At 37.8% G+C, this 18,392-nt stretch overlaps 1 protein-coding gene across 7 annotated transcripts in view; it reads left to right on the forward strand.

Annotated features, from left to right (window-relative positions):
- The first annotated feature begins 762 nt into the window (after positions 1-762).
- The window catches only part of shank3a (SH3 and multiple ankyrin repeat domains 3a), a 195,761-nt gene continuing 178,131 nt past the window's right edge, over positions 763-18,392 (forward strand). For 3 of the 7 annotated variants that reach the window (XM_081608113.1, XM_081608114.1, XM_017305279.2), the window contains exons 1-3: positions 770-1,007; positions 3,147-3,300; positions 3,469-3,623. The gene's annotated coding sequence lies outside the window, so the exon portion shown is untranslated. Of the gene's footprint in view, positions 1,008-2,858; positions 3,301-3,468; positions 3,624-18,392 lie in introns of those variants that run through there. The other 4 variants (XR_014087898.1, XM_081608116.1, XM_081608115.1 and 1 more) reach the window with 3 other exon arrangements.

The following is an 18,392-nucleotide window of genomic DNA, read 5'->3' on the forward strand; positions in this document are numbered from 1 at the left end:
CGCTGACTGTTAAATACCCAGAAAGCTCATTGATATGAGTGACAGCTGCTGCCCTTCACAGGTGGAAGAGTGAGAAGAATAACAGGCGGTTTGGGCAAGCATATGTAAATGTGTGAACCAACAAAAGCAATAACTTAAGGGAAGTAATTATCGCCTGTAAATGATCAATTTTCTTGTTGAAAAACTGCCAACCAGAAAAAGTGAATCTTACTGACTTTTGAGAGGGAAGACAGGCAGACTGGTAAAAAAAACACAAAAAGAAAACAGTGTCTAGATTCCTCTCGAGCACACACACAGACCATTCCTCAATAATTCATGCAGGTGTGGATTACCTCTGCAGAGAGGGAGAGTTTACATTCAGGTAAAAAGTGATCCATTTCACCCCATCTACCACCCCATTTCCTCTTACAACTTTCATCTCCATCATCATCTCCAGCTGTATCATCCCAATTTGACCCTACAGGAAAGCCTTTGAATCTTCCTCACGACAAAACATGCACGCACCAACACACACTGGGAGCTAATGACCAGACAGCTGGTCTCCTTCTTCCCCTCACAGAGGAGGCATTCAGTTCCCCCTGCCTCTGTCTGGTCTGTTCTGGCTTGGAACCAGCGTGACTCAGTTAAGTCAGTTCATCTCCCTTTGAATGGTCAGGTATTGTTTCACGCCAGGATCCTTTTACCATTGGCAACAAAAAGAGGGCGACACACATAACTACTACACACACACAAGAACAGGCTGAGCAGTTGGGTCAAGTCTGAAAGCAGCAGCTTCATTTTTCCCCAGGCGTTTGACTAGAAAGCTGACGGAAAATCACTTTTCTTCCAGGATATGACTGACCTTCTCGACCTTTCGTCACGGAAACAGGAGTTTGACGCTTTTTGTTTAGTTTTGTTGTATTTTGACAGAACCATTTGTTCTTTTGTTTATGCATATTTATAAAGCGAAGCCGCCGGTGGAACTCGGCTTTGTTACCTTCTCCTGCGGCTTGGAGCCGTCTCCACAGGTAGGAGAGAGAACCTGACGAATTTGAAAAACGGCTGTTATTTTTTTCACTTCTGTGATACAAAATTTTTATTTAATACTAATCCCCCCCAAAATTATAAAAAGTAAGTGCAGTGTTCAGAGAATTTTTATTTTTTTTAAATTATTTAACATTAATACTTTCAGTATAGTTTATTGGGATTATTTGTTTTCTCTTCTGAAAAAAAAAGCCTCAAAACCAGATTTGTAATAGGTTTGTAAAACCTATAATTGCATATGAACATCCTGCCATTGTATAAACATGGATGTTGTTTATTGTGCTATGTTTGAAATTAGAAAAAAATAACATATACATGTAAAATAGATTTTTCTTCTGAGATGTCTTCACATGAATCTATTAAAATGAGCTTTGCTGATTACATGGGTTAAATAAGAAACACACATTATACAGAACATCCTGTGTTGGTACATCAGTGCAGATTCTCAGTTATTCTTGACAGGAGAATCGTAAGTGCTTTCAGAACGTCACAACCTTTCCATATTTCTTAACAATGTTACCTCTCATCTAAAAGACTTCTTCAGTTCTGAAAGTTTTTTTTTTTTTAGTTCAAAAACATCAAAGCTTTTATCAGAAGCTTTAACTCCGTGGACAATAATATCAGCTTTTCTAGGGAGAATGTCAAAGACAACCAGCTAACTGTTTTTAGAGTATTTAGTTCACATTGAGCAAGAAGTAGGTCTCACAAATGAAGTCTTTAGAAAACCTCTACACAAGGACTATTTCGTACTTTTTCAATGTCACCAACAATTGGGATGTGAAAGGTCATGAAAAATCTGCAGCACCAAGAAAATAAGGCCCCACAAGTATGAAAGGAAGGAACAACAAACAAAAGCATACCAAGAAAGTACTTCAAGCTCTTGAGCCCCCATTTAAGTTGCCTCTCCACTGCAGGAATCGCTTGCATTTTAATTCAGTCAGCTTGCAGTTTATCCTCCTCTGCAGGCCATGTTTACTGTTTACTTTCAATTTCTGACAGGAGTTCTGTATTTTTGTCTGAGAAGACATTTAAACCCAGCCACCTGTGCTGAATATTATAATGTTTTACATAATTTTCATTAAATACAGAAAAAAAAAAACAACAACAGCATCCTTAGTGGAAATATTTCATTAGTATCACATTCGGCAACTCCACAGAGAGGAATTAAAAGAGTAATGCTTTCATCAAGGACTTTTTAAACTAATGCTAGTGGTTTAGGTTAAAATATTTCCAGTTTTTATGTACTGAGATACAAATGAAATAAATCACTACTCCCCTGAATTGCTGATCATTAACCAATTACAGGTTTGATTAGAGAAAACAACAGTCTAGCTTTAAGTGAATGTGGAAGGTATTCCTATGTGACATATCTCACAGGCTTAATTATTAAAAATATTTCTAGAGTATTGAAAACTTCCTCTGCGTTAGAAAGGATTTTATTTCAGTTTCAGAACTTCTTTAGACAGCTGATAGTAATGCTGATCAGATCTCTTCTTTTTTTTACTTTCCTCCCCGGAGTCAGGATCGGAGTTAATTTAAAATCAACTGTACCGACACGTTTTTAACAGTTTTTAGTGCCAGTTGCCTATATGATGTGAAACAATGAAAAATTAAAGATCTGATTTCACTGATTTCTCTTCCACTGCTTTTTTCTTCCATAGTCTTAAATTCTTCATCTTTAACTGCTGTCTTTCTCGCACGTGCGTCATGCGTTCAGCTGCAGCTTGAAACTTCAAAACACAGGAAAAACACAACCGTCAACATCTCCTCTATCTGTAGTGTATTAGATCATCTGAATCAGGTTTTTTTAACCCTTGTGCGTGCGAGGACTGAGGCAAACGTAGAGGACTGAGGTAAACGTAGAGGACTGAGGCAAACGTAGAGGACTGAGGCAAATGATACAACTTTTACATGTATGTGGTCAGTTGGACCCCACTCCTAAACACAAGGGTTAAAACAAGTAGAAACATCGCAACATATTTAACTTTTCAGACATTACATTAAGTTACAGTAGTTGGTGCACAGCTTTTGTTTGTCTGCACTGTAAAAGGTCAACAGATCTTAAATTTATTGGCTCAACATGCTATCTACCGCTTCTCTACTTTTATTGCTGTTGCCCTCAGGGTTTCTGCTCAACTCCCCCATCTGTTTCAATTACCTCTAAGCTCAGAGGTCGGCCACGTGGACACAGGGCCACAGGTGCGCCTACAATGTTCCACGGAGAAGACAGTACTTTCTCTCTCCCTGTCACTGCTGAACTGCAATCGTCTGAATCAGGTGATTGTCATTTATGTCAGTAATATTTGTGGGGTTCTGGGATGATTTAAACTAGAGAATTGCCAAATTTATTTACACAGAGTGGGTTATGCACAATCGTATGCGCATAGCCCAATCATCTTTTTTTTTTGTTGTTGTTGTTCCCTTCAAACTTATTCTCTCACACAGACTGGACTTCTGCATTAGAGTCTCCTCCATAAAATCATGACTCTTGCTACTCATCTCTAAATTGGACAGCAGTGAATATCGGTCCCTGTAAACTGAATGAATCAAGCCTTGCAAAGGTTTCTGGGGATCACTGCTCAGCCGTTGCTGTTTCACTGGTGAGTGTACCAACCTCTTGTAATACATAAGAATAAACAGACAGTGTCAGCTGCATTACAGATTTGTTGTAAAATGCCTTGTAAAAGTATTCAAGCGTTGCGAACTTTTTCACTTTTTTGTCACATTCGAAACACAAACCTGAGGAAATGAGATTATTCTAACACACCAGGAGAACATAGAGGCACAATTGTGAAATGGAGGAAACAAGGTTTTCCTTCTATTTTCTTATTTTATTATTTAACAAATAAAATCTGAAAAGCTTGGCATGTACTTGTGGAAGCCACATTTCACTGCAACTACAGCTGTGAATCTTTAGGGTATGTGTCTGCCAGCTTTGCATATCTAGATGATATTTTCTCTCATTCTTCTTTTAAAATCACCTCAACCTCAGTCAGATATGAGTATCTGTAAATTCTCAAATCCTATCACAGATTTTCAATTGAAATTATGAACCAGGATTAACAGGTTTGTTTTCCAGGATTGTCCAGTTTAGCTCAAACCATCTTCCTAACATCTCTGACCCACTTTCTTGTGCCTGCTGAAGAAAAGCATCCCGACATTACAATATTGGTTATGTACAGAGTTAACTTTCAGCCAGCCCCAATAGTTTGCAAATGGACTGGTGTGTTTGATTACAGCCTCATCTGCCCAGAACACCTTTTCCTTATGTTTGACATACATGGCTTATAGCAAACAGAGCTTCTTATAACTTTCTTTAGGAAATGATCGTCTGTTTGCTCCGTCTCTTGGCCACATCTGTGGAGACCAAATATACCACTGGCATCTGGGCTGCTTTAATTCTTTTGTAGTAAATTTTAAAAACCACTTATCCTATACCCACCACTTCACAATGTTGCCCTACATTGAGTTGGTCTAAACATGGAATCATGTCCTAATAAAAATACTGCTTAGAAAGAAAAAAACTGAGAATATTTGAAGGGGTGTGGCTACTATTGCAAGGTTTTGTCATTTGGTTCACTTTTCTAACCGATCGTGTCACCTAATTGTGCAACATACGTAATATGGACCCAGTTCGCCATTCTTTTTCTTTCATTACCCTGTGCAAACTACAAAATTGTCATTGATGAGAGGCCACGCTGCATAAAGTGTTGGGTGACTTAAGTGTTATTTAATTTAGCTGAATTCTGGGTGGACATGCTGCATCTCTTTCTCTCATTATGGAAAAGTGTTTTATCAAATTGGGAGTTAACAAGGCTGAATAAAAAACAAACCTGAAAATGTTTAAATAACATTAGCAACATGAATAGACATAGCCATAGTGCATAATATTCTACCTTTACAGAACGACTGTTTGCTTTGGTGCCCATGGTGAGCTGAGAAATAATCAGTGTCACTCTGCTAAATGTCTAGCCACAACCAGGAGACAGCTGGCAAATAAAGACAGGAAATATGGAAAACACTTACGAAATAAATAGAAATAAGTAATTTCAATATTCGTCTTGCTGCCATTTGGGAACATGTTGACAGCTGCTCTGCACATGTGGGATCTGATTTGTCTGCTAATTACGTCCCTCAGTGTGAGACAGAAGACACCAAAATCAGGGTTTAATTGATATAAACCTTTTGTTCTAAGGTGAAACAATCATTGTTTATTTCTTTACAGAAATATTTTTCACGTTTTTTTTTATGTTTTTCACTTTGCTGAGACATATTTATATGCGTCATTTATTTATGTTTTATTTTTGAACAACCATAAATGGTACAGGTGCCATTTTTCAAGTCTAAGTTCAGATTTTAAGTGAGATAGTGTTTTGATTGTACGTGCACAACCCAAACATCCGTCGGTCTTTAATTTTGCACTCAATGACAAACAAGGAAATGAGTCACTTAGCCCTGAATCATCTCTCTGTTCTCACCAAACGGCTTTGATGGTCCTGGCAGTGTAATCACCTGGGTAATCAAAAGCATTTCTGTACAGCTGTGTGGAAACATTCAAGTACCACATCCTTTCCTGGATAAAAGGCCCGTCTTTGAAGTTGGTGTTCTACCACCGAAAGAAAGCTAAAAACCTCTTTCCTGGCAATAAGATGAATGGATGCCAGTCAGGTCAACCAAAGACGCAGTAATTCAGTGAGCCTGGAGGAACAAGTGATGAAGGATGCAGGAGTCCAGCAGAGCGAAGGGAGATGCTCTCTTGACTCCTTGTCAAACACAGGAATGCTAATGACGTTGTCCTAAAAAAAAACAAAAAAGAAACTGAGGGGGAAAAAAAAAAAGAGTCAAAACAATAATGACTTTCCATCTCTGTTGTTATTAGCAAGCCTGGAGACAGCTCGTTAATTCACTCAACAAACCAACTGGGTGATATTTACCCTGATTTGAGAGGTTTGTCATGTTTCTTTGTTGCACAAGAACACAGCTGACGTGATGTCTTAAGAAGAACACGAGTCTATTGTACATCTTCAGGAAAGATATTTGACTTTTTTGATATTTGCTTTCCTGATTCTGTTTTGACCGCAGTGATCAGTACCTGGTGTTGGCAGGTGGCAGGGGTTTTATAAGTATCTTAGCATACGCAGGTCAAAATGCAAATATCAGAACATCAGAATCTTCAGATTTAAGACTTTAAACACAAGACGAGATTTTAAACTATTTGTTTAAACGTATCAGTACATTTGCTATCAACAAATCCTATCTGGGTCTTTTTTGTTGTCTTCAAACTTGTTCATGAGGCTATCATGAAAAGCTAATAGTCTCATAAACAATCAGCTCATATTCGCATAAGCAATGCTTAGAAACATGCCTGCTCTAAGACTTATTTATGCACTGTTGTAAATATGAGACAAAAGTGCACTGTACAATAAGAACACAACAATTCTTATTGTATTGTTATTACAATGAGAATAAAAATAATTGGTCAAACCACTAACTAAATGAATCAGAAAGTAAATTACTGTGAGTTGGTGTCACTCCAAGCCTTCACCATGCTGAGGTGAGTGACTCTGTACCAGCGCAGTCAGAAAAGTAGTTATTTTTCAGCTGCCTATAGAAAATGTTCCTCAACAGCGTCTGAGACAAATGTTGCACTCGTTCAACTAAGCCCATGTTTTCTGCATATTATATTTATGCATCTACAAACTGATAACAGAAAAAAGAATCAACCTTGTAAATCTATAAAATTAAATACATTTCAGTTCTGTCAATTTTGCAATAACTCAGTACAAATCCCAACTATGGTCTAGACATGACTTGTGTCATATGATAGCCCATCTTTTAAGCATAGTCCACAAGTTTGTGTGCATATTTTTTAGTATTATGAATAAACTTTCAAGAAGAATGGGTAAAGTGTCAACATCTCAGTAACTAGGGGCAGCAAACATATTTCTTAAATTTTCATACAAACGGTATAGAGCTGGTGTAGCAAACACAGGTGGCAAAGGGGATATGCAGGACATGGAAACCAGGTTATGTAGTGCCAACAAAGAAGTATAGCTTCCTTCTTTTACTAAGCTAATATGTCATCATTAGCAGTGGGAAGCAGAATAATTGGTTACATTACAATCTCATCCTCTGAGAATCCGCCATGATTAAGAAAATTAACATGGCTGGGCTCCTGAGCACGTTCAGTGACACGGAGATATAATGGCGACAGCTCATTTAAAAACGACTGAAGTTAGTGAATGTTTCAAGAAATTTTCTCCTAAAGCTACATTTAGAGGCCTGTGCAGATTTATTTGACATGTGGTTTGCTTTCTTCGACATCCATGTAACAAAGTCCATGTAACATTTAACAAAGTCTTATTCTTCTTTTTGAAACAGGGATCAAACATTAAATGATGCCTAGATCATGACATGAGAAATATTATTCAATGATAATGTATTGTGTCGTGGGGTGGTTGGTAGTGAGGAGAGACGCGGGACCCAGGATATAGATGAAATGATGAATTTATTAGGGGCATGCCATAGCAATGCATAAGGAGAGCAGTACTGACTTGCGAAGCAAGTCAGTACTGCCTCCATGCATTGCATGGCAGGCACCTATTGTTCTACACCTAATAGAATGTCTCTTTATTTCTTTATTTTTCTTCCATTACCGTTAATGCGGCTCGTACCGCTGCGTGCCCACCCACAAAAGTGGTATCAAATCGTGCGGCTCGATGCCGAGAAGGGAGCTATTATTTTTATTGGGGATCGGAGTTAAAATGATTACATAAATTAATAAAAACGAAAAAATTTGAGATTTTGTGTCTCACAGAATCAGTAATCTTTCTCTATGAAACACACACACAGGACTGTTTATGGCTGACTCAAAAACCCTTTTTAACTCCCCCTCACAGGCATAAATATCGCCCTATTGGTCTGAAAGTTGGTCATAACAGAGATACACATGCCTGCTCATGTACAATGTTTACAAAAATTTGCTAGGGCTTATGCTTTTTGTCAGGGTCCTTCAGACTGACGCCTGGTGTCTCCCAAGTATACAAACTGTCTGAAGAGGATTTTCCCGCTCTTTGGCTCTCACAGCTGCAGGGGATTAATTACCATAGCAACAGAAGAACACAGTGTCTGGAACTGCAGCTCCCCAGGACTGCACTGTAGGGTTTACTGGTATTTACAACTGCTTGTGTTTTCAGCATTATACTACTGATTCAAGACTATAACCATTACACATATGTCCCCCATGTTAAAATCTGACATAAATAAGAATAAATAGTTGATTAAAAGTCTATGGACAGAAAATAACGTCGCTGCTCCTTTAAGGAACCAGCGGCACAGACGCAGCGCCTGGGTGATGCTACAGATCACAAACCTGACAGAGAGAGCAGAAGAGGATTTGTAGGAAAAGAGCGGTGATGCTCAGCAAGGCAGTTCATTAGCATTTGTACAAAAGTTAGCATTTCACTGTCTATGACTAGTGCACTAGCACTTTTACCTAAAGTTAGCTTTTACCTAATTTTCTCATTAATTACACATGTTTAGTATACTGAATAGAGTAGTAAAATTAAAACAACATGGTCGTGTTGCTCCACATGCTACTGCCAGCATTTAAGCTAACATTAGCATATTGGCTAATTTTAGCTTATGCATCAATTCTAACATAATGAATGGTACAACTACAGTTTATTAAACATGCTTCTGCCTCTCCAAAGGTTATTGACTACGTTGCAGCTTTCTTTAGCATTAATGCTAATTTTTAACATCATAGCGCTGCGTCAAAGCCGACGGGCACACTTTGGCATGCCCCTTTAAAATTTCTGCAGGAATTTTCTAGTTGATAATAATGCTCAGTAACAGTCCAGGACAGGCAACAAGGCAGGAAACAAGCCCACGGCTAAATGCCGGTAGCAACTGACTCGAAGGACACAATAAGAGCTAACACAAACCAGGACTTAGCAGTTCTACTGGAGCGTGACAACAAACTTAGACAGCAATAGACAAGGATCCTACGAGGAACACAGACAACAGGTGAGACTAAATACACTGGGAGGGTAATCACAGGAACGAGACACAGCTGGGATCAATCATCGGGGGAAGACAGGACAGAGACTCACAGGGAAACAGGACTAAACACAGAAAATCTCAAAATAACACAGAAACATGGATCATGACAATCAGACACCCCATTATTTCCAGGAGAGGGTTTAGGTGGACTACCGTAATTAGAAAAAAAAAACTTTTAATACTTTTTATCCAACAATTTTTCCTGGTTAACAATAAGGGCTTAAATATGACAAAAGAAACCTTGCTAAATTTGACTTGGACTCTTCCTTTGCGTATTAAATTTACAGAAAAATTTTGATCTTTTTTCACCCCATTCTGATGAAGTCTGACTGAGAGTTTTTCTTTAAACTGCCATCTAGGATGAGATGAGCACTTTAGACCAAAAGTAAGATTCACCTGTCATGGCCGCCAGTTTTCTGTTTCCTCCAAGCCGTTCAGGCCTGGTGTGGAAAACTATAAAACCACTCAGGCTGAGGTCAGTGGTCAGTCACTGGTAATGATTAAACCTGATGTGTGTGTTATGATACTGCAGGTCTCAGTAGCTGTAGTGTAATTAAAACAGAACATAAAATAATTGAATTCAAGAAATGAACACGGTCCATAAGTCTTTGTGTTTTGTTACTTTAGTTTTTCTGTCTATAAATCTTTATTTAAAGTTGCTGGGAGGTTGTCTTTCTTCCATATAAACTTCAGTCTTTATTTTTTAGATTATTTACCGTTTTGTTCTGTCCTTTTGTGACTAGATTCAACTTTATGACGTTCTTAGCATTTGTAAGATCCTTTTGTGTTTTGTTCAGACCTTACTGTGCTCATCTTTGTGTTTATTAGTAATTTGTACTCAGCTCCTCACTTCAGCTGCACTGCATTCAGTTAATTGTAGTCATCATCTGGTTCTGATGCAATTAATCACCTCTGCATCAATTAAAGTTAGTCCACTTCCTTCACTCCTCCAGTTCCCCTCATAACTTGCCATCTCTGTTTGTTTTCTTGTAGCAAACCTATTACTCTCATCTCTCTCAAAATATTCTGTATTTTGGTAAGTTTTGGATGTATGTTGGTTTTTAAATACGTTTTGATCTTATACTGTACCTCGCTGCTTTTGGGTAAAATACATTGTTTCTTGAACTGTGATATTTCTTACTACTTCCACATTGCAAGAAGTGGGAAACATTGTTTGTAAAGCAAAACTAACAGTCCTAACCATACTTTCAGTTTTACAATTATTTTTCAATTACTGTTTAATGTTTTCACAATAAAGCACAAATCTTTTCAAAATATTTGCTTTTTCCTGATTTCAACAAACAATGTAATATTTCTCCAATTTCAACATGAATTGATTTAAAATTACTTTCTAAATTATTAAATGATTTATGAAAGCAAATCAACTGAAATTTTTAAAGTTCAAAGAAATGGATGTCTTCTCATGTTTATGTTTACATTATAATGCATTTTCTCACCTCTAGGACTGCAAAATCGGTAAATTTGTGGTGGTACATTTACTTCAAAGGTCATAATTATAAATAAATAATTATTGGTTGAAATTGTATTTTTACAATTTCATGTGAACAATGAATAGCTAATTAGTGGAGTTCACATTCCAGCCAGTATTTGTGTCTTTACACACGGTTCGGTGGTAGGAGTTTGTCCCACAATCGGTGCTGGTTCGATCCCCCGTCCGTTTGAGTCCTTTGGCAAGACACTTCACCCGCTTGGCCTGCTGATTGAGGTCAGGGGTCGCAGTGGCACTGGTGCATGGCTCTGTAGGTGTCCTGTAGGGCAGCTGTGGCTACCATCCAGTAGCTTGCCGCCATCAGTGTGTGAATGTGTGCATGAATGAGTAAATGACTGAATTAAGCGCTTTGGGGTTAGTGAAGTGCTATAAAAGTACAGACCGTTTACCATTTATGGTTCATGCCTCCTGATGTGGCTGTGTTGACTTTGCCACTGGCTCTGCTGTCTCTTCCATTTTTACTGTCAGATTGCCACAGACCTCTGCATTTTACTCAGGCGTTTTCAAGGACCTTCAACAGTATGTGACCTCAACAGTTTTTGTAAACCTTTGTTTAAAAATACATTCATATGAAGCCTTTTCCAAAACAAATGTTACTTTGTTCTACCAGCTAAAAGCAACAAATAGTTAGAGGCATCGGCCAAACATAGACATAAGTTGATTTGGAAGCTAAATCTGAATAATACAAAGTCTCGATTTTTTTTTTTGTCTGAACACCCTGAAGGCAGTGGTTCAACCAAGCCTGACAAACTGCTTGTTTATGTTTAGGCACAAAAATCAGCACTCCTCTCACAGCGTTGCCATGCAGAGTGACAAGTAACAAGTAAAGCTTTGCATTTGTAATTTGTTTAAAAGGCTCTCAGCAAAAAGGCTGTCATGAAAATTATGAACTCTTCTGAGTTTAGGGGCTTAAAAAAAAAGTCATCTATCCTCACGGAAGCTGTGCTGCCTTTTGATCAAACCATTATTAGTGCATGAGCAGCATCTTAAAGACCAATGAACACACAAATAAGGTAAACAGTAATGTTGTGAGGAAGTTTAAAACACACTTTTATAATTGATCTATATTCAGAGCTTCTCCTGGTGGACTGTGGGGTGAACGGTGATGCAGTTCTTAGCACCGCTGCCTTGCAGCAACAATTTCCTGGGCTGGAATATCAGAGTCGGAACCCAACGAGCTGCAGAGATCCACAGCTCAGATGGACACATCTGGGGAAACATTACCAAGAACAAAGCACCGAATTGTGCCGCTTACTTCAGTTTTACAAATATTAAAATATTAAGCATGCTCATCAACAAAATAATGCAAACCACAGTGGGTAGTCCTTAGCCAAAGGGTTCATCGGTTAACCATTAGCGGTGCTGTTTGGAAATAACAGGTGGCAGAGGTAAATTATCAAATCTTTGTCAAGCAGATAAAATGGTTGAGCAATGGCTTAATAGTGTTCTTTTGAAAGTGTTACTGTGGTTGTTCATGCATTATTTTTACTAAGGTGTTTAAAGAGAGTTTGTGTTTCTCAGTTTAGTGTGAATGGATGCAGGATGTGATGTTTACTGTCCCTGAGGAAATAATTGTTTATCCAAACTCTAAGGAAACGAAAGCTTCAACATCAGCTTTTTAAAACCAGATGAACTCTACTGTATCTGATAAAAGCTAACATTAGCGCTTAGGATCCTTGACTGGCACATTCAGTAGGTCTCTCAAATGCTCAATGTGAAGGTTTTAATTTTTACTACTTTGACTTTGTTAACCCACATTCTGCTTTCATTCTCTTTTGAAGCAGCAGAGGGTATAATTTATTCAGAGACACGGTATGTTTCAGTCTTGACTTAAAGGTTGCACTTCTTACTGAAAAACATTCAGACTTTCACATCTATCTGCATCAATCTTACCCTTTAGCAGAGAAAAGCATTATTGATAAGGCAACCAGAGGCAGATATGCAAATCCTCAGTCCTCTGAAAGTCTCAAAGCATTTTGAGTGATGATCAAATTTTCATTGGTTGGCTGAACCAAGAGGCAATCAGGGTTAGTGACGGACATTAGCTCCAATTTAAGAAACAGAATTTTTTTCAACACTTGGTTGGACTCCACCACAAAGAGTTTATAACTAAGTATGACTTTCTTCAGTTGTCTAAGTTGCACATAGAAGTATAAATGAATATCAATATAATTCAAAGACACAGAGGAGATTTTCTTTGTCTGAAAAGACATTTAAGGGTGGTAGCACACTGTTCATTCTCTTTACCCAATGTGATAAATCTGTTCATTGAAACACTTGTGAATGGAAAAAAGCACATGTACTGTCATAATCAACAAAATAACTCAAGCTTATTTCTTACTCAAAATATTCCGTTCATATTAACAAACGTCAATGTCAAATTTATTCATTTGGCACTTTTAAAAAGAGTTTTAAAACTGCACCAAAGTGCTGTACAAAAGTGATTACACAATAGAATGAGTTGATGGGAAAGAGAGGAAAAAAATAAAAAAATGATAAGTATATCAAATTTAAAATAAAAATAAAACATCACAACAGAAAAGTTACAACCAAGGAATAAATAATTAACGTTGAGAACTTTCTGAACTTTTATTAAATTCAAAAACAGATTAATAACCTCAGCAACAGGAGTTCAGAAAATTATCAGTTTTCAGACAGTTTTCACTAAATTAAGTGGATACACTGTCCACTGCATACACCTAAACCAACATATGTTTAAATAAAATTGCTTATAGTACTATAATCCATAGTCTATGTGGCTATAAAACGCATCTCTCAGTTCTTTCCCATTTTAAAGACCAGATTGGAAAGTACCTTGTCATGCTCACTGTGGGATATATTGTATTCTGAACCTGCAGTTTCCTTCTCCAAACTCTATCCCTCATCTTTTTGATGTGTTCCTTCCTTCGTCTCAAAATGCTGTTCGTTCCCCAATGTTCTCTGTCAAATAGTTAAAGCCTTTTGATAGAATACACTGAATTTTATCTTGCACAGAGTCTGCACTGGTTTTTATTTTAAAGGCTTCAGAGTAAAGGGTTGAAAATACCACACGATGCTTCTAATATTTTAGTGCAGTGGTCTTCAAATTCAGGCTTTTAGGTCTCATGTAACTTTTAGATCTGCCTCTGCTTTAACACACACCTGACTCAAATAATGAGGCCATTAGCAGGATTCTGGAGAACTGAGGAAGTGATTCAGCCATTTGATTCGGGTGTGTTTTAACAGGGATACATCTTAAAGTTGCAGGACACCAGACCTCAAGACCTAAATTTGAAGAGCCCTCATTTAGAGTGTTAGAAAGCGCGCTTCCTTCCTTTTTCACGTCCAAAACATGCATTTGCTTAGCAACTAACGACCTAAAATACATTTATGTGAGGTTGTAATGAGACAAGATGTGAAAATATTCCAGACTTATGAATAGCAATAAAAGGCACCAGAAGCGGTATCAAAATGTGACAATGGGTTGGGATTCTAGCACATACTGGGATCTAGTTGAAAATACCCAATGGGACGCTGCTGGGAAACTGGCAAGGAGTAAAGATAAATGAGGAATAATTTACCAGCCAAAAGAACGCAAAATGTGTTTATTTTGTTTGCTACAGAAAGGAAACCAAAGATCGTTTGAGTGTACAGAATACAAACTATAGTATTCTGTTGCAAAACATATGTATTTCACTATTATTCAATGGTTCGAGAACCATTGAATCATAGTGGCAGGAGCAAAATGGATAACAGGTTGATAATCTACTGAAACGTCTGAATCTGACTCTTAATTCGTTGGATGCTGAAAGGGATTGAAGTCTGAATGCTGCAGAACTCCAAACAAGACATTTCCTCTTTGTAAAAGCAGCAATTTCCCAAATGCACTCAGATTTGCATGGTTCTAGTTTATTCTTGGATACTGTGAGCATTTCCTGTTCCTTCTGTACCCTTTTTTTCCTTCTATTCATCCAAACCCTGAGTAGTCAGTGTGGACATTGCCTATATTTGTATGGCATAATAGCATTTTTAGTGGTGATTGAATGTGAGCAAGCTGTTCGTTTAATATTTCACATGCAAGTTTGATGAATACCACTGCCTGGAGATGAGAGACCTGCTTCCATCTAATAACTGTGTGCATAAATCAATAGGACAAGAGGGTTAATAACGCTCACGATGATTTTGTACACTTCTACAACACAGGGATTTACATGATTAAACATTGGTTTTGTTGAGCCAGTTCTCATGGTAGACATGTTACGCTTTCAGCTAAATGAATTAAGCCTTCATTATTATACGCTGGTACAGCTAGGTTGTACAGGGAAATAAACATCCAAGACTTACAGAATCTTTAATGAGAAGAGCTTAGTGTAAATTAAAAAGAGAGGCACAAAAGGAAAATCAAGACGCACAATTGCTGGTCAGTTTGTAAGACCACGGCTTACATCTGTGGTAAAAGAGCCTCTTTTGATGTGTAACGCTCTGAGACGTCTTCTGTGATCTGGTGCAGCTTCCCTTCATCTCTCTGTCTATGGAGCTATGTGAAATACAAACTGCAACAGCCTGCTTTGTGCAACCATGATATCCACTGGTGCCTCAGGCACTGACTACAATGCACATTCATTGTTTTAATTGTTGGTTTTAATAAGAAAAAATGAATCCATCTGTATAACAACTTAAAATTCCAAGATATCGTTCAACTGGATGACAAAATTCTCTAATGAATCATATAAAAACCAAGAAAATCCATCCAGAAACAGAGAATGATTTACTGGCGTTAGAGAGAAAACTTTGCAGGAGCACACCTGAAGAAAAAACAGGACATGTTAGTGATTGCCGAAGAGTCAGGAAATCTGAAAGGATTCAAAATGAATCCTTTCTGAGGGGAATTGGTATGAGGGATTGTACCCTGGTGGAGTTCTTCTCCAGGAATTCATCTGTTCTGAGGATCCAAAAGGAGGTGGCCGTCTGTTTCCAGACAGTTCCTCTTCAGCCTGGATGCTTTGGAATTACTCTTGCCTCTCCAGGGAGAGACGGAGGAGCAGCAGGCGACGACGTCACAATAGGTAGCCTGCAAATGGAACCTTAGGCAGCTGACTTAATTCGGCACACAGACCTCAGAGAATCTGTTAGTGAGGAATCCAGCATCCAGAGGGTACGGTAGACGGGCAAGGGTCACAAAGGGGAAGAAATCAGGTTACTTATCCAAAAGCTTGGCAAAATGCAGAGGCTGGGACACAGAAAACGGGTCAAGTCAGACAAGGGCAATGCATGAGAATTCACAATTATGCTCTAATCTTTGATGGTGTATCACAAAGTTATGTTGTGTTAGGTACGTTGCTGGTTACGAGACAAGACTTCAAGTAGTTTAGGCGGTATGAATACTTTTGCAAGGTTACTCTAGTGATTTGTCCAGAAAAGTGGCTTGATGGTGTTTAATTTTTCAGCTCATTCATTACCCCTTAATGCTTATGAGCAAACATAATTTGATATAAAGTCTGAACAAACTGAGATGTGTTAAGACAGACTTATTAAAATCAGATAAAAAACAACAACATTGCTGATGTATTTCCAGCCAGAAATGGATGGTGAAGAATGTTTGCCATCGCTTCTTTAAACTTCAGTTCTCGAAGCCCACAGCAATACACCTGGAGCACAGACTTTTATAAATGTTTAGGATATTTTGCCGCGGACATGAGATCCAATTGTTCATATTTTACTTCTGTAACTTATGTGAATTTAATGGTGGTGTGGCTACAGCTTTGACTTTATTTCATGCAGGGGCTTGAACTTCACGCTGTGTAAGAAGCACAAAATGGGCTGAAGTTCGATAAGCTTTAACAGACACTACATAAGCGTGCCTGGTGCTTCTTCACCTGAGGTGCGTTTCCTACACCTTTATGCATCAGCTGTTTGTTCTGGTGAATACATCGGCAGAGTTTTACACTACAGTAAACTCTCTGGTCATTCATCACAGAGTTCTCCAGGTTAACCCTCCGAACTGAAACTGAGACGCAACATTTTCACCAAGCTGTGACCTGCAGCGGGCCATCGCTGTTCTGCAACATTCTAAAACGGAGAAGGTTATAAAACAAGAAAAAAGGCAGTTTACAGTAAGACCATGACATGAGAAACCTACACTATTTTATGATCTAGCTGTCAGCAGGAAAGTTACCATCTAAAAGGCCTGCAGGTAGAGTATTGACCAGGAAGTCAGTGTCCTGATAGGTCATTTAAAACCTATTTCATGCCCTCTGGATTTTCTTCCAACTTCCATATTCATTAAGGGCCTGATTAATATTTCCCTTAAAACAGACTCTGTTGCCAGATGCTGAAAGAAAATCTTATTTGGACCCAAATCTTTTCCAGATCATTTCAGACCAATATCTAAAATGTACCTTTTGGAGAACAATAAAATTACAAGTCGTATTTTTCCAATATTCCAATAATATTTTTATACAGGAATGGTAGAAATCAGATGTTTGGTTCTTTTGAACCTCTACTCTGTCTTTGATAACAATGATCACAGGATTATCATTACTAGTCACAAAGAATCAGTCAAAAGTCCAAATTTCTTTTTAGTATTCAGAGACATACTTTAGTGTCAGATCAGATCATTTTGGAAATGACAGCTGTGTCTTGTGAGGTTTCTCATGGCTTTGACTGTTCTTTTTTAACTTTCTCTATTTCAGCTGGGAAGAATTATCACTTGCTATAATAATGTCTGCCATCATTTTATGCTGATGACATCCAGCTATACTGAATGATTCAAAACTGCTTTTATTATATGAGAAATATATATATATATATATATATATATATATATATATATATATATATTCACAACCTGCTGGTGTCAGAAGCCGAACTGCCGACAGTGATAGACTTTCATATCAAATCAAAATCAAATCAAATTTTATTTGTGTAGCACATTTCAGCAGCAAGGAATTTCAAAGTGCTTTACATAATTAAAAACAGAAACACAGAGTCATGTAACATTGAATAAACGGTAAAAAAGGGAAAGAGATAAAAAAAATTACCCAGGATGGTGCAATCTTCAGATGGCTTCAGAACTTTTTTTTAACAAATTTGTTCTATCAGAGACGGTTCAATCGCGTTTTCAATGGAAGACGATAAGAGTGGGTGATTCTTGTTGAAAAAAATAAAGACTGTATACCACAGTTCTGGTTACTAGCTTGTAATAGGGCACTTTACTAAAGGACTATTTCAAAGTTTTTTTTAGAGGAGTTGGAACCACCTTTGATCATCTCCAGTTCAAAATCTAAAATGCTTAGTAATCAAATGTGCATTATTCTCCACTTTCAAAAGATTTTTCTGAGCAATTTGGGTTTTCTTATTCTATCATTTGACATTGGCACCACCTTTGAAATGAAGGGGTTTGCAGATTATGCAACTCAAGCAAAAACCTCCACTGACTGGAGATGATTTTTCATGCCATCATTTAGTTTTGCCTTGATTACTGTAATCTGTTTAATCTGTTTTAACAAATCTCTTCAAACAAAAATGCAACTGATTGAATTTCCTTCAGTCGTGCAGCACACACTAAGATCACTCAAATTCAGATTTCCCTTCAGTTATAGCCTGGTAAATTTATAATTTATTTAAACAAACTGGTACTGACTTTCATGGCTTTAATTGGACAAGCTGTACCTTTGAGCTCCTTGACTCTTAGATGATTAGGTCAAAAGTTGCTGATGGTCCCGCCCACTCACTGCACATTGTGTGAGGATCGATCTTTCCAGTCAGTCACCAAGACAACCCTGCAGCTTGAACTAAAACTTTGTTTCCGCCATTA

The sequence above is a fragment of the Poecilia reticulata genome, chromosome 6, assembly GCF_904066995.2.
Source record: "Poecilia reticulata chromosome 6, P_reticulata-male-v2, whole genome shotgun sequence".
Taxonomy (NCBI): domain Eukaryota; kingdom Metazoa; phylum Chordata; class Actinopteri; order Cyprinodontiformes; family Poeciliidae; genus Poecilia; species Poecilia reticulata.